This window comes from Ostrea edulis, chromosome 1, assembly GCF_947568905.1.
Source record: "Ostrea edulis chromosome 1, xbOstEdul1.1, whole genome shotgun sequence".
Classification (NCBI taxonomy): domain Eukaryota; kingdom Metazoa; phylum Mollusca; class Bivalvia; order Ostreida; family Ostreidae; genus Ostrea; species Ostrea edulis.
This window is the reverse complement of record NC_079164.1, coordinates 12,636,089-12,653,433: the sequence shown is the minus strand read 5'-3', so window position 1 is coordinate 12,653,433 and position 17,345 is coordinate 12,636,089.

The following is a 17,345-nucleotide window of genomic DNA, read 5'->3' as shown; positions in this document are numbered from 1 at the left end:
TTTTTGATTACTTATATATATCTGTTTCATACCGACTGTTAGGCAGTTCTTGGCACACTGATTTGGCTCAATAATACTCCATTTACCTGATCAAGATATAGGACTCACAGTAGGTGTGACCAGTCGACAAGGGGATGCTTGCTCCTCCTAGACACCTGAGCCCACCTCTGGTATGTCCAGGGGCCCGTGTATTTTGTATTCCTTGTGGGAGTTAATAGATTGATCACTGTTCGTTATCTTCACCTTTCTTCGAAGGATTTATCTAGCATAACTGTTTAATAACACAAATTGCTGGCTTATAAAGAAAAATAACATGGAAACATATACTGAAAAAGTTTATTTATTTATGAAAATCATTTGAAAAGTTAGCTGGATTCAAATTTTAGACTGAAGTTTATTCTCAGTTTATGGTCTTGTGGCCAGGTGTCGAGGAGGAGTAAGCACCCGTCACATATTTACCCCAACACCAGCAAGTTTGCTGACAGTGCGTAGTAATCAAATGAATATTTGTGTTCAAGAATAATATTTATTGCAGAAAACTCCATGGTATAGGTGATAAGCAGATATAAAAAATCCAACGATGACTAAGTACACATGATCCACACGTCAAAAGCGCTAAATTGTGGATCATGTGAATCATGTGTACCTAGTCATCGTTGGATATTGTATATATATATATATATATATATATATATATATATACACACACAGAATACAGTATTATTTGGCCATATCAGATTCTGACAAGATATACTGTGTATAAGAATACTAGACTAGCTATCATCAGGTAAAAGGAGATATTAATGGTGCAAAACTTCAGTCAAAATTACAGTGAAGTTTTGAAATATTTCATCTAAATTTATTTGCCACGTGCGCTTTATGATTGCAATCGGAGCATATCTACAGTGTCTGTAAAGTGTACAAAAATGAATTTGCACATAGCGTTAAAATTGAGAATTTATTCTCAGCAAATAATTTCCATGATTAATTGCTAACAGATGTGTTGCAGAGACATAGGAGGGGAATTCCACTCGTTAAACTTACAACATGCACATTCCCATTTTATTTTCCAGCTTTCATCATTTCGTGAGGTTGTTAATGAAGTAACATGTTAATGTGCATTAAGCTACTTTTCTTAAATGAGAATAGATGTAAATAGATAGATATAAATATTCATTATACATCTTACATATGTACTGTAAGAACCATTATGAAAGAACTAATGGTCTGATAAACTGACTGTCTAAGATGATGACTTGACCTGGACCTAAACGTTGTTCGTATGCAGAGACGCCTTCAACTGTAGGTGAAGTGCCACAAAGTTTGTATCATGCATGACGTTTAGGGCCGTAGCTGTAAGGGTTCCTTATCGTGCCCAGTGTCTGCAGCGACGTTTACTAATGCTGGACTGTAAAGCCTGGACTTGGCGCAGGGCTGGGATTGAAAATCAAACTCAGCCCCTTCCTCCATTGTAACGCGAGCACTATTACACGTGGCGTCCACGATCGTGGACCAAGGCGTTGTATTTGACGTAAATAATGTTAAATTATATCCTGTAAACATTCGAAAATGAGTGACATTTAATTGTACATATATATCTATGTCATTAAAAGGACCAGTGCGATGTTATGACGTAGGTATATGAAATTAAACATAATTTATTTTCTTGTGTCTTCAGAATCTATTTTTGTTTGTAACAAGCGATTTGATAAGCTTAGCAACATATTTTTCAGCGCCATAAAGAGCTACGTAAATCATGGTTGCGATCTTAATACCGCTTGAAGATTTTGTTTGATTCATTTCAAATCATAGTTAAAAGCGTAATTATCTTATGAAAAATTAAATGATCAGGAATGAGTTTAAAAGGAAAATATTTTACCGGATTAAAACAATCTTCTGAACTCCAACAACAACCTTTTTTCTGTAAAAACCATACTTTACAATTCGTCCCTTGCAACATTGTACTGAGGCAGGTGGTTCCAAAAAGTGAAAACATACCAGGTATTCCATAACACCACACAGTCCTTAACTCACAATCGGACATTAATTACGTCACTATCGTATTGTCCACAAAATAAGGATGTTGCATTTAAGTGTTGATATTTATTTGAATAATAAAATGCTTTCTTTGAAATGAAGGTTGCAAACTTAGCCGAAAATGCAATGCCGGTGTAGAGGCAAATTTTGACTCACATAGAATAATGACCGGGGGTCATTTTTCGACGTCGAAAAGTGACCCCCGGTCATTATTCGACGTAGAATAATGACCCCTTTTGCCCGTAGAAAAAACGTCTTTTTCAAAAAATCAGTCCATTTCACGTTAAGAAAAATGACCCCCGTAGAATAATGACCCCCTTAGGCTTGTAAATCTTATTAAGGATTATTTCTCTGGCAATGCCTAAGGGAGGCAGTCCAACATTGTCATATTATAAGTAAATATATCATTCATATGAAACGTAACCAGATTAAAACATATTAGGAATTGTAATTTTGTTTCAAAAATAAGAATTTACTTGTTTTAACAAAATAGTGACTCGTACCAAATAAGTGTCTAGTCACAACGAGTTATATTCGTTATTATGAGTAAATACATGCATAGTTATATCGAGATACATGCAATCGTCTTGTCATAAAGGGAATATGGGTTCAGGCGTGGAAGGGGACTCAATAGTTATATTTGTAAGCATGCATTAGTTTATTCTACACTAAGGACCATAACATGCAAACAGAGTGCGTAATTGATTTGATATACACAAAGTAGCTACTACCTTCCCCTACTCCCCTGTACTGTGTACGACATACTGCACTTTTGAACACTGCAATGGGGGGGGGGGGGGGGGGGTCCCCATCTAATATAAATGAGATATAACTATTTTCACCGTGAGAACACTTTTCTTGTAACTAACAATTTTATGACAGTTTAAAACGTAACTCGGTCAAAAAAAGATCGGTAAAGTTGGCTACTAGTAACCAGCTACTAGTAACTGGCTACTTAAAAAAGAGAAAAGTTGGCTACTAGTAGCCAGCTACTTGAACCAGGAAAAGTTAGCTACTAGTAGCCAGTTACTAGTAGCCAGCTACTAAAGGTAAGAAAAGTTAGCTACTCGTAGCCAGCTACTACAAAATATAAAAGTTATAATTTCTGATAGCTCGCTACCAGATAAAGGTTAATGAGTTTGAAAATTATTATCTATCAGATTTATTTCTAAAGAGGACGAGGAGTCGTATGAAATTTCATGCTCAATTATCCCAATTACATAACGTTGCAATGCAAAATACGAATAAACTTTTTCAACTGAGTGTTTACTTTAAAAGTGATACAGATTGAATTCAGACCTTCAATCATTTGATATACCATCCATTTTTAAATATCTGCTACTTTTACAATTTGATTCGAGTTACCCTGAAATTCCAACATAAGTGTGAATACCGTAAGAAACTTTATGTTTGTATTAGATATCTGACGAATTTACGACTATACATATGGCAAGAAGTGATACATAGTGTTTTGGTACGCCACGAATTTTCAGATATCGCTCTTTAGGAAATCAGTTACTTATACATTTTGATTACCGGTAAAATGAAATTTCAAGATCCGTGTGAATACCATAAGGAAGTCCGTGTTTATATCATATATTTAATTAACTTACAACGATACGTATGGCGAGTAGTGATATTGGGGGTATCGTGATATGTCATCAATTTTCAGATATCACGCTTAAGGAAGTCAGCTACATATACCTTTTGATGGCAGGTAAATTGAAATTTCAAGTTTTTCGCAAAGATCTTAAGGAACTCGTTCGTATTAGATATCTGACTAATATACATTTATCAAAGTGAAGAAGAGTGATATTAGGTATCTTGGCATGCCATAAATTTCCAGATATCACGCTTAAGGAAGTCAGCTACTTATACCTTTTGATTCCTGGTATCCTGAAATTTCAAGTTGTTCAAAAAATCTTAAAGAACTCTGTATTTGTATTAGATATCTGACTAATTTACAACTATCTACGTGAAGAAGTATCATATTAGGTATCTTGATATGCCAACAATTTTCGGATATCATACTTAACGAAGTCAGCTACTTATACCTTTTGATTCCAGGTAATCTGAAATTTCAAGTTTTTCATAAATATCTTAAAGAACTCCTTGTTTGTATTATATATCTGACTAATTTACAACTATCTATGTAAAGTGGAATGGTATTAGGTATCTTGATAGCCATCAATTTTCAGATATCACCCTTAAGGAAGTCAGTTACTTATACCTTTTGATTGCAGGTAACATGAAATTTCAAGTTTTCTACCAATATTTTAAGGAACTCTGAGTTTGTATTAGATATCTGACTAATTTACAATTATCAAAGTGAAGAAGAGTGATATTAGGTATCTTGACATGCAATAAATTTCCAGATATCACGCTTAAGGAAGTCAGCTACTTATACCTTTTGATTGCAAGTAACATGAAATTTCAAGTTTTTCATAAATATCTTAAAGAACTCTGTGTTTGTATTAGATATGTGACTAGTTTACAACTATCCATGTGAAGTGGAGTGGTACTGGGTATCTTGATATGCCATCAATTTTCAGATATCACCCTTAAGGAAGTCAGCTACTTATACCTTTTGATTCCATGCAACCTGAAATTTCAAGTTTTTCATAAATATCTTAAAGAACTCTATGTTTCTGTTAGATAGCTGATTAGTTTACAACTATCCATGTGAAGTGGAGTGGTACTAGATATCTTGATAGGCCATCAATTTTCAGATATCACGTTTAAGGAAGTCAGCTACTTATACCTTTTGATTGCAGATAACCTGAAATTTCAAGTTTTCTACCAATATTTTAAGGAACTCTGAGTTTGTATTAGATATCTGACTAATTTACGATTATCAAAGTGAAAAAGAGTGATATTGGGTATCTTGACATGCCATAGATTTCCAGATATCACGCTTAAGGAAGTCAGTTACTTGTACCTTTTGATTCCAGGTAACCTGAAATTTCAAGTTTTTCATAAATATCTTAAAGAACTCTGTGCTTGTATTAGATATCTGACTAGTTTACGACTATCCATGTGAAGTGGAGTGGTACTAGGTATCTCGATATGTCATGAATTATCAGATATCATCCTTAAGGAAGTCAGCTACTTATACTTTTTGATTGCATGTAACATGAAATTTCAAGTTTTTCATAAATATCTTAAAGAACTCTGAGTTTGTATTAGATATCTGACTAATTTTCAACTACCCATGTAAATTGAGATGGTATTAGGTATCTTGATATGTCATAATTTTTCACATATCACCCTTAAGGAAGTCAGCTACTTATACCGTTTGATTCCATGCAACCTGAAATTTCAAGTTTTTCATAAATATCTTAAAGAACTCTTTGTTTATATTAGATATCTGACTAATTTTCAACTAACTATGTGAAGCGGAATGGTATTAGGTATCTTGATATGCCATCAATTTTCAGATATCACCCTTAAGGAAGTCAGCTACTTATACATTTTGATTCCAGGTAACCTGAAATTTCAAGTGTTTCATAAATATCTTAAAGAACTCTGTATTTGTATTAGATATCTGACTAATTTACAACTATCTACGTGAAGAAATATGATATTAAGTATCTTGACATGCCAACAATTTTCAGATATCCCCTTAAGGAAGTCAGCTACTTATACCTTTTCATTCCTAGTAATCTAAGTCTTCCGTATATATGTTAAGGAACTCTGCGTTTGTAATAAATATATCATTCATTTACCATCTCCCATATGACAAGGTGTGATATTAAGTATCTTAATATGCCATCAATTTTCAGATATCACGAGTAAGGAAGTCAGCTACTTATAGCTTTTGATTCCTGACATCCTGAAATTTCAAGTTTTTCATAAATATCTTAAGGATCTCCTTGTTTTTATTAAATATCTGACTAATTTACAACTATCCATGTGACATTATGTTACCTGGAATCAAAAGGTATAAGTAGCTGACTTCCTTAAACGTGATATCTTAAAATTGATGGCATAATAAGATACGTATTATCACTCCTTGCCATATGTGAGTTGGTAAATTAATGATATATCTAATACAAACGCAGAGTTCCTTAAGATGTGTAGGGAAAACTTAATATTAGTCAGATATTTAATACAAACTCAGAGTTCTTTAAGATATTTATGAAAAACTTGAAATTTCATGTTACATGCAATCAAAAAGTATAAGTAGCTGACTTCCTTAAGGGTGATATCTGATAATTCATGACATATCGAGATACCTAGTACCACTCCACTTCACATGGATAGTCGTAAACTAGTCAGATATCTAATACAAGCACAGAGTTCTTTAAGATATTTATGAAAAACTTGAAATTTCAGGATACCAGATATCAAAAGGTACAAGTAACTGACTTCCTTAAGCGTGATATCTGGAAATCTATGGCATGTCAAGATACCCAATATCACTCTTCTTCACTTTGATAATCGTAAATTAGTCAGATATCTAATGCAAACTCAGAGTTCCTTAAAATATTGGTAGAAAACTTGAAATTTCATGTTACCTGCAATCAAAAGGTATAAGTAGCTGACTTCCTTAAGGGTGATATCTGAAAATTGATGGCATGTAAAGATACCTAGTACCACTCCACTTCACATGGATAGTCGTAAACTAGTCATATATCTAATACAAGCACAGAGTTCTTTAAGATATTTATGAAAAACTTGAAATTTCAGGTTACCAGGAATCAAAAGATACAAGTAGCTGACTTCCTTAAGCGTGATATCTGGAAATTTATGGCATGTCAAGATACCTAATATCAATTTCCTTCACTTTGATAATTGTAAATTAGTCAGATATCTAATACAATCTCAGAGTTCCTTAAGATATTTTCGAAAAACTTGAAATTTCATGTTACCTGCAATCAAAAGGTATAAGTAGCTGACTTCCTTAAGGGTGATATCTGAAAATTGATGGCCTATCAAAATACCTAATACCATTCCACTTCACATGGATAGTTGTAAATTAGTCAGATATCTAATACAAACAAGGCGTTCTTTAAGATATTTATGAAAAACTTGAAATTTCATGTTACCTGCAACCAAAAGGTATAAGTAGCTGATTTCCTTAAGCGTAATATCTCAAAACTAATGGCATATAAAGATACCTAGTACCACTTCACTTCACATGGATAGTCGTAAACTAGTCAGATCTAATACAATCTCAGAGTTCCTTAAGATATTTTCGAAAAACTTGAAATTTCAGTTTACCTGCCATCAAAAGGTATGTGTAGCTGACTTCCTTAAGCGTGATATCTGAAAATTGATGACATATCACGATACCCCCAATATCACTACTCGCCATACGTATCGTTGTAAGTTAGTTAAATATATGATATAAACACGGAGTTCCTTAAGGTATTCACACGGATCTTGAAATTTAATTGTACCGATAATCAAAATGTATAAGTAACTGATTTCCTAAAGAGCGATATCTGAAAATTCGTGGCGTACCAAAACACCATCTATCACTTCTTGTCATATGTATAGTCGTAAATTCGTCAGATATCTAATACAAACATAAAGTTTCTTACGGTATTCACACTTATGTTGAAATTTCATGGTAACTCGAATCAAATTGTAAAAGTAGCAGATATCTCAAAATGGATGGTATATCAAATGATTGAAGGTCTGAATTCAATCTGTATCACTTTTAAAGTAAACACTCAGTTGAAAAAGTTTATTCGTATTTTGCATTGCAACGTTATGTAATTGGGGATATAATTGAGCATGAAATTTCATACGACTCCTCGTCCTCTTTAGAAATAAATCTGATAGATAATAATTTTCAAACTCATTAACCTTTATCTGGTAGCGAGCTATCAGAAATTATAACTTTTATATTTTGTAGTAGCTGGCTACGAGTAGCTAACTTTTCTTACCTTTAGTAGCTGGCTACTAGTAACTGGCTACTACACTCTAAAAACAATGTTTAGGTTTGGAACACTTTTTAAACGTGTTTAGGTCTAAACGTGTTTAGGATTGTGCTTATATCCTAAACGCGAAGTGTAATAAACATGTTCTACCCTAAACATGTTCAGACTGAGAACATGTTTAGCTATGCAAAAATACAGTATCTAAACACAAAATAACATGCTAAACACTTGCTAAACACATTCCTAAACGTCTAAACACAATCCTAAACGTCTATGCGTTTAAGTTTTGAACATAATAAGCTTAGTAACATTGTTGACATTAGTTTTACAGTCTTCATGTAGAATATTCCTGTCTTCTGTAAATGAAATTCGAATTGCAGAAAAAATTGCATGTCAGAATTGCCATACTTCAAACTGCTATAGTGTACCAGGTCCCGATAGTGACCATAGTGTACATCATACGCCGTATTGCAAGTATACACTGTCGAGGTCGATATCCAAAATTGATGGAACCATTAGAAGAGCCGTCTATGGGCTTCAACCCTTTCCTGTTGGAAATGAGCAGAGTTTAGGAGTATCCAGAAAATTTTAATCTGGAATTCCATTTCAACTTGAACAGGTCTGGACACATACATATTGAATTTTAAAAAATAGTGTAATTCATTGTCTCTGGTATTAGACGTGCCTTTAGTGTTAATTTAAACCAATGCATCACTCTTACTTTGCATTGGAACAAAATTCATTTAAATCTTGTGAAAGAGAACATCAGTTGCAATTGATGCCCCCCCCCCTTTTTTTTTAATTCAACATGTGACATTGCCTGTTATGCGAAAACTAGCATATCAAAGACAAAAAAATTGTTGAAGTTGTACTTGCCGGATGATATTTAACCATGTATAGTTTACTTCTTTAATGTGCATAAGTGATTTTTAATGGTTTTGTCTTTAACATGTATCGCGGAAATGTCAACCGTGTTGTTTCGGCAATTAGAATATAGAAATAGACTTGCAATGTAATTTGAGAAGAACCGCCTAAACCCGTGTAGTGATTTGGGGGGGGGGGGGGGGGGGGGGGGTGTGGATTTTTAGTATTTCTGGTCGGGCTCGGAGTCCTCTGAGCCTGCACGTGATTTTCTCTCTCTCTTACCCGCGAAATCTAGGCAATCGGACGTGTTTTAGAAAGTGCAGCAGTGTAGTTATTGTATTTGTTAACCCCTTGTAAGTTGTTCTGTGTATTTGTGAATATATCTGTTTATAAGTGTTTTCCGGTGTTCTTTGTGTGTAGGAAATCACTTTACCCGCATTGTTCGATTTGAAACATCATGGATCCCATAGACACAGTTTGTAATCCAAGGGATATTCTTGCTAGATTTTGCAATGTTATTCTCCTATAATAGAAGAGAAAGCTACTATTTGAGACTCTTTAATGCTGTGGATTGAGTTTTAAATAGAAGGTTAGCAAATCATTTTGTAATTGAGACAAAGTCAAAACCTAAATACAAGGAGAACTAAACATGTTCAAAACCTAAACACAAAAGAGGTAAACGTGTTCAAAACCTAAACACAATAAGGGTAAACATGTTCAAAACCTAAACATAAGGGTTAAACATGTTCTACACCTAAACATAAAAAGAATTAAACATGTTCAAAACCTAAACACAATTAGTTAGACGTGCTCCAAACCTAAACACAAAAGAGATTTAAACATGTTCAAAACCTAAACACATTGGGTTGAACATGTTCAAAACCTAAACGTAAAAAGTGTCAAACATGTTTAAAACCTAAACACAGAAAGTGTTAAACATGTTCAGATTTAGAATGCGTTCAAAACTGTACACAAGAAATGTGTTTAACTTTGTGTTTAGGATCTAAACACCATTTTTAGAGTGTAGTAGCTAACTTTTCCTGGTTCAAGTAGCTGGCTACTAGTAGCCAACTTTTCTTATTTTAAGTAGTCAGTTACTAGTAGCTGGTTACTAGTAGCCAACTTTACCGATCTGTCAAAAAAAAAATGTAGTACGGAGAGAATAGGTTATGTACATGCAAGAAATAATGCTTTGAGTGCTGAGAACCTGCATATTAGAATTGAGTATTTTTTTAACCGTGGTATATTTTCATCTGATCAATCTATGTTAATTTTGTGTTAAAAAAGTGAGGGGGCACAAAAGCACTTGTGCCCCCCCCCCCATCTTCCAAAAGTGAGGAGGCACGTGCCCCCGTCCCCTTTTCCTACACCCCTGATAGGCATAAATTATCCAGTGAAATGCTATAGTCTACCCAAAGTTATCGTTCGCATACTCACTAATACCTCTATCAACACTTACTCATTTTTCAAATTTCTTGAAAAACGATAATGATGTGTACATGAAATAAGCTATTGACTTCAGTTGCAAAAAATGGATGTCAATTCATCAGGTTTAAGAAGATTTCACGCCTCTCTGTGACACAAGAAGTATTGTATTTAGACGCAGCTCTTCTTTATGTGTGTGTTTGATTACACAAGATCTATACCTGTAAATAGATAACATAAATACATTGGTAGATTCAGAGGGAGGTGTGGAGGTTTTATAGGTTGTACCTCTGCCTATCGTTACAAAATGTTGCTTAATGAGGTAAAAATAACACATTTTGAGAATGGAACTCCCCTTTTGAAAACTAAAATTTATGGTAGAACCCCTTTTTGAAAATTTCCTGAATCCGTCCCTGAAATATGCGGGGGTTTTCCCAGTTGTAATTGGTCATGGAACCTACAGTGGATTTTCCTAAAATCTAATGAACTAGTTCTTACTTTTATTTTATAAACCGTGAAAAAAATTTACACGTGGAATAACTTTGATAAAAGGAGCAGCAGGAACGATAACTCTGGGTAAATAATGACCTGAAAACCCGTATCAACTCCTTTAAAATAAATCAATCTGCTAAGAAAGGGAGGGGGGGGGGGTCATTATTTTTCAGGTATGACACGCAAAATAATGACCCCTGGGTCTTCTTTCTACAAAATTATCCAATTTTTTAACGACTAGGGGGTCATTTTTCGACGTCGAAAAATGACCCCCGGTCATTATTCTATGGGAGTCAAAATTTGCCTCTACACCGGCATTTGCGGGTTGTGCAGATTTTTCTGCAATGTTTGCGACCTTCAATTCCGTTTAACAAGACAAGGAAAGACATTAGACAATGAAGATATCAATCATATTTTTCTGTATTTAAAAAAAATATATAAATACTTTCAAATACATTGTACGTAAAATATAAATATCATTGACCTGTAAGTTTTAAACGTAAAGATTGAAAATCCCCTGACCTTGACTTGTCTCCATATTTGGTAATGATTTCCATATTTGAACGATGATAATGGGAAACTCTAAACACACTACATACAATAAACAAGAAAACAAATTTTCCACCAATTTATTTCAGCAATGCCGCAAAGTAGGTCGAGAAGTTCGTGGAATGTATATATATTCACAAGCGGACAAACGGCTCTTGGAAACCGGATCTAACTTAGTTTAATTTATAGAATGAAACAAAATACGTCTTCACAGTTGTTAATGCATGTAACAAGCAAGGGATTTAGATTATAGGCGGAAAACTAAATATAAAATGTTGTTACTGGATGATTTTATGAAATTGACTTACACTTATTTATACCGCTCTGCAGACAAATCTTACAATTTTCAAAGAATTTAGAAAGTACAGATGTATATAGTTTTTCAAATATACATGCACTTTTGTTTGTACCTGAAATTTTGAGATTAAAGAAATCAATATCAAAATTAAAAATGCCATTATAGATATTGTACTTGTTTTAGCGTATTTGAAGTAAGACACAGTCTGAAAATTCAATTGAAGAGAACAATTGTTCAATTAATACACACAACAATTGAATTATTGCTCTCTGGATTCGAATTAATGATATCATTAATTCAAATGATGCGCGCAGCAATGTGTTTGGAGAAAGCAATGACATAATTACTAATTAATTAGAAATATTTTCAATTCAACATATACACAATTTGATTAATGATCCCTTTAATTGAATAGTTGCTCTCTTTAAAATAGTTGATGCACGCATCAATTACTTATACGAAACGTTGTAAATAATTTAATAGATCTTCAATTAAGAACAGCTCTTAATTAAGAATAGCTCTTGGATTACGAACAGTCCATAATATGTAATTTGTATCGTCATTATCCTTTTTTACTATCATTATACTATTGTATTTACTATATACATGTACTATTGTATGCTAGATGTCTTTGTAAGAATTGGCCGTTTATTTTCAGCTTTGTAATTATTATCCATGTTCAATTTTGTTATAATGCTATAAGATGTATGTCTTTCGCAATAAAGTTATTATGCTTGAATTAAAGAAGTCATCAAATAATTTACACCAAGCTCCAAGCTAAATTTTGCGAGCAATAATTCAACCACATTGGTGAGCACTTCAATTTCATTGATGAAACAATAATTAAATGGGTGCGCACATCAAACCGATTATTACTGTCATCAATTGGATCGATTCGCGCATTAACTCAATTATTGCGCGCATTAGATGAATGGATACGTGAATCAATTCAGTTGATAAGAGTAGTATAATTGAATTGATGCGCACATCACTTCGATTATTGCACGCAATAATTTAATTGATGACATCTTCATATAATTAAAGATATCTTCGATTGTTAGAACATATGTAAATCTGGCGCTCCATACATCCCTCATCTATGAAGGTGGGGTTATCACTGCTGTCTTTCTTTCTTTTTGTATGGGCAAACAAAAAATAAAAAGAAAGAAAGCTACAGAAACAGTTTCTTTAACGATGTCTTTTTTGCGAAATGCTTTCAATGGCCAAAACTAGCATGTGTCACATTACCCCTTTTAAAAATGAAACTTGGTTTGAATATACATATATGCACTTGATTAGTGAATGTATAGCTGATGGTTTCATGGTCAAGGTTGAGGGTCAAGGGTATTTTACGCACTTGATTTCTTTTTATCGATTTAAGGCGTGGCGATACATTTCGTTTCGAAACTTTCCTTTATGATACGACAAAGATAACCCCACATATTTTATAAAATACAATATGAAATTCATGCCAGCTTATCCAGAAATTTTTCAATCAGAGAATTATTTTTTTGTAAAAGATTTTGTCGTATTCCATGATTTATGGGAAAACATTAAGGAAAAAATCATTCAATTTTACAACTAAATCTTCATTATCGAGCAGCTCTACATGTACGTATTTCAATGTGTATTTCGTACGATTCGAAATTGTGTTCGTGATAATAATTGGGGCTCATAGAGAAACCAAATTAAGTGGCTAAAATGTTTTTAACTTACCGGCCAATTTCAGATTACAGGTTGTCAATGAAATTATTTGGATGAAAAGTTACCGTTGATATCATGATTAATTACACGAAGACTGCGATGCCGTCAAACTCCACCGTCCCTCATAAGGTATGTAAACTCCTGTCTATCTACCAATTCAGTGCTTAGTAATAGCTTCATACCATAGCTTCTAGTTTAGAATACCATACATACCATTTGAATAATGAAATGTGATGTGGTTTCTATGAATTATCTCCCTTATAACAGTTTCAAATAAAGGTAATCAGTCGCAACAATAACATCCATTATTTAAGGGACGCTGCCAAAATTACTCTCAGTGCCGAGATTTTTTACATTACCAAAGCTCTTAGATTTATCTAATGCTTCGCAATGATTTCAACAGTGGTAGTGGAAATTACACGAGGAGATAATAGAAACCATACGAAACATGCAATTTACAGAGAAGCTAGGGAAGAAACAAGCAGTTAGACCTGTCACGATCGATAGAATTTCATGGTTCCTGCAGGTGTCTTCAATAAAGCATAAAACATGGATTCTTGGCAACTATTATTTTACATACATAATATGCAGCAAGCAAGAAATTGTTGGCATAAAGTGTTTCAAGATCTGAAAATCGTCCTTTTATCTGATAAATGTATATATGTTTCTGATGTCTGGTAACGAAAGCAAAAGGCTAAATTTCGTTCTGCCATTGTCGCAATTTTATGCAAGAACCGTGTAAAACTACATTTCATTAAAATATTTTCAGTAATTCATTCTGCATAAATGGACTATACATGTAATAAATAATCTTTGTTTTGATGCATTGGCGCAGATGTTTTGAATGGTGGCAACTAAATATTCTTGTGAAACAATTCGTTTTTACGGCGTCTCGTCAAGTTAATTTGTCTTGGATTGACGGTAAAAGTGGCCTTCGTTTCACACAGGTTCGTTTCACAAGTAATGCAAAAAAAATTCAAAGTGAGTAATGATAAATTAATCTGGCGTGTCAATTTCAATTGTTGTTTCCGAAGTTTAATATATAGTTAAACTAACAAGTCGTAGCTACCAGTCTACACTTACACTAACAGGTTGTAACATTCACAACATCTATTGGTGTTTTGTTCTTCTTCAGCTCGAGTTCGTAGTCCTTATCTATACAAATTCTTCTTCATCTTAAAGGGACTGGTTCACGATTTTTGATAAAAATATTTCTCATTTCTGATGCTAAACATAAAAATATAACTAACTTTCTATTGACAGCCAAAATTCTGACCTTCTGAATGCAAGAATAAAAGCAATATTTTAGCCTTAAATCTGTTATGTAAATAAAGACTCGAGTCTTTTAATGTATACAAACAAACCAGTGAAATATTAATTTTGTAATATAAAACATCTTAATTTTACATAGTCACAAATTTTAACTTTTATGTGACACATTTTACCCAAAGAATGCTTGAAATGTGAAATATATAATAAACTTAGACCAATTTCCATTTCTTTTGAAAATTTCGTAAACAATAACATACTGCAATCTTTGTTTACAGAACAAATCATAAATTCTCTAAAATGAGCTTCTGTGATAATGTATAACCTTAATTTTTACGTGAAATCTTTTAAACACATTAGGCAGTAGTTTTTGACCATTAAAAGTGAAAAACAAAAGTTTATGGGAACTCATGAATCAGTCCCTTTAAGAGATTCCGTTAGGTTCATTAGCATTGTAGAAATACTGTATACTGTACATTCCTATATTTACAAGATAAATTTATCATCGCGTGTTTTAATAAGCGAAAACCACCACTCGCGAAATAAAATTACTTCATTTTATTTTCATACTGCTGACGTACATGTAAACCCTCTTGATCAGTTCAGTCCACACGAATTCATGTTTCCGCGATTTGACATATACGAGTCATTTCGTGTTATTAAGTACTGGGTAAAATAAGGAATCCCCAGTATCTTAGGAATGTCTACAATTCCTGTATCACAAAGTTATTGACATGACAAACTTTCTTATATTTTACCTTGACCTTGTATCAAAATTTAGTCAAGTATGAATGGTGATTTTTTTTCTCTAATAGAAAAATGATGTCTTCGTATCTCTCATAGAAAAATTATGTCTTCGTATCTCTCATAGAAGAACTATGTCTTCGTATGATTTTAAAGCTTTTTATCCACGTGATATTTTTACTTCTTTGAATGCTCAACCTTTGCGTCAGATGCGAGCACTTAACGCTTCATTTTACAAAATTGTGAATGAATAAAAACCAATGTATTTCATAATAGAATGTTACGTCTCCAGCCGAAATCTAAGTGAAACTAGATTCTTTAATTAGGACAAGTAGTTCACTATACCTAGCAACATCAAGACTGGATCCTAGATCTGATTTTAATCAAGCTGCTTCGACTGTTTCCAGAAATAACCACTCTTCTGTTCCAAACTGATCCATTAGCTAATGAAGCCTGCTAGTAAACAGGGAAGATAAAACTGTCCTGTCTAATAACGACGATTATTGGAATCGTTAATATACTTTGTTTCCTGTTTACCCAGATTTTCAAATTCTCCAGTCAATGAATGCCATACCTACATGTATTATTCTCTACTGAATGCCTTCACTTATCGCACCCTTATCCCTGGGATACCCATTTTCCAACTGTGCTAGTTATGTGCTTTTAAACATTTCTTTTTAAAGGTGATTTCACTTGTCAGCCATCCGCACCTAAAGTTTGAATAATTTGAATTGTATTATACCTTTTATGATAAATGGTTGTTTGTTTTCCGTCCCGCCGATAATTTTTCACCCATATTGAGACTTCAGCAGCTGCAGGTGAACTTCCACAAATTTAGACCTATGCTTAGCACTCTGGGTCCCGTGGGGATCCGGGTTAGAATAGGTCCTTAGTACCCCTAACTTGTTGTAAGAGGCGACTAAATGGGGACGGTCTTTTGGATGAGACCGCAAAAACCGAGTCGCCGTGTCACAGCAAGTGTGGCACGATAAAGATCCTTCCCTGCTCAAAGGTCATAAGTGCCGAGCGTAGGCCTAAATTTTACAGCCCTTCACCGGCAATGGTGACGTCTCCATATGAGTGAAACGTTCTCGAGTGGGACGTTAAACAAAACAAAATAAAAACAATTAGCACTCTGGGCCGTGGCAGAGAGGGTTCTTTAACGTGCCAACGCCTGCCCACACGACATGGGACCTTCGTTTTTCAGGTGTCTGGTGGGGATCCGGGTTAGAATAGGTCCTCAATACCCCTTGCTTGTCGTAAGAGGTGACTAAATGGGCGGTCCTTCAGATGAGATCGTAAAAACTGAGGCCCCGTGTGACTGCAGGTATGGGACGATACAGATCCCTCCTTGCTCAAAGATCGTCAGCGCCAAGCATAGGACTAAGTTTTGCAGCCCTTCACCGGCAATCTGGGAGAAATTCTCGAGAGGGACGTTAAACAATCAATCGGTTTTTTCTCCCCAGTTCACTTCTGAAAGACCTGTGATTCTCACTTCTAAATTCCAAGTGAAGAAGCAATCAATATCCATGTTTACGTCTTAGGTTTGATTTATTAGATCACCCTTTCTATAAATGTCGGAGTTGTTTTATAGCATATGCATCATCAGTTCATATGGTTTAGTGTGCGGTCCATAAAGGCCCCCGGTGTTCTTAACCCCTAACCAAGGGATCATGGATTTAAAAATATCCTTGCTTACAACATGTATAATATACACGCAAATACATATTGGGTATTTAAGTAGAAAAATAGTATATTTTCAGTATATGATCATCCACAGTTAGTTCCACCCTGGAACCTGAAACTTCACTTTAAATAACAGGAAATGTGAATTTCACACATTTTGGTACAACCCACTTTTGTTCATTGTATCTATGTGCACAGAGAATATATCTTTTAAAGATTGAATTACCCTGTAGTTCGGCAGATCTAACGTTGACTTGCCTATCGTTTCTGAAGAAATTCGTCAGCTTGTTGCTATTTCCAAATCAATATCAAGTCTTTCAGTTTCCTGAAGTCAATGCGTTCAGGCTGCATATGCAAAATTCCAGTACATTGCATTCGCTCTGACCGTG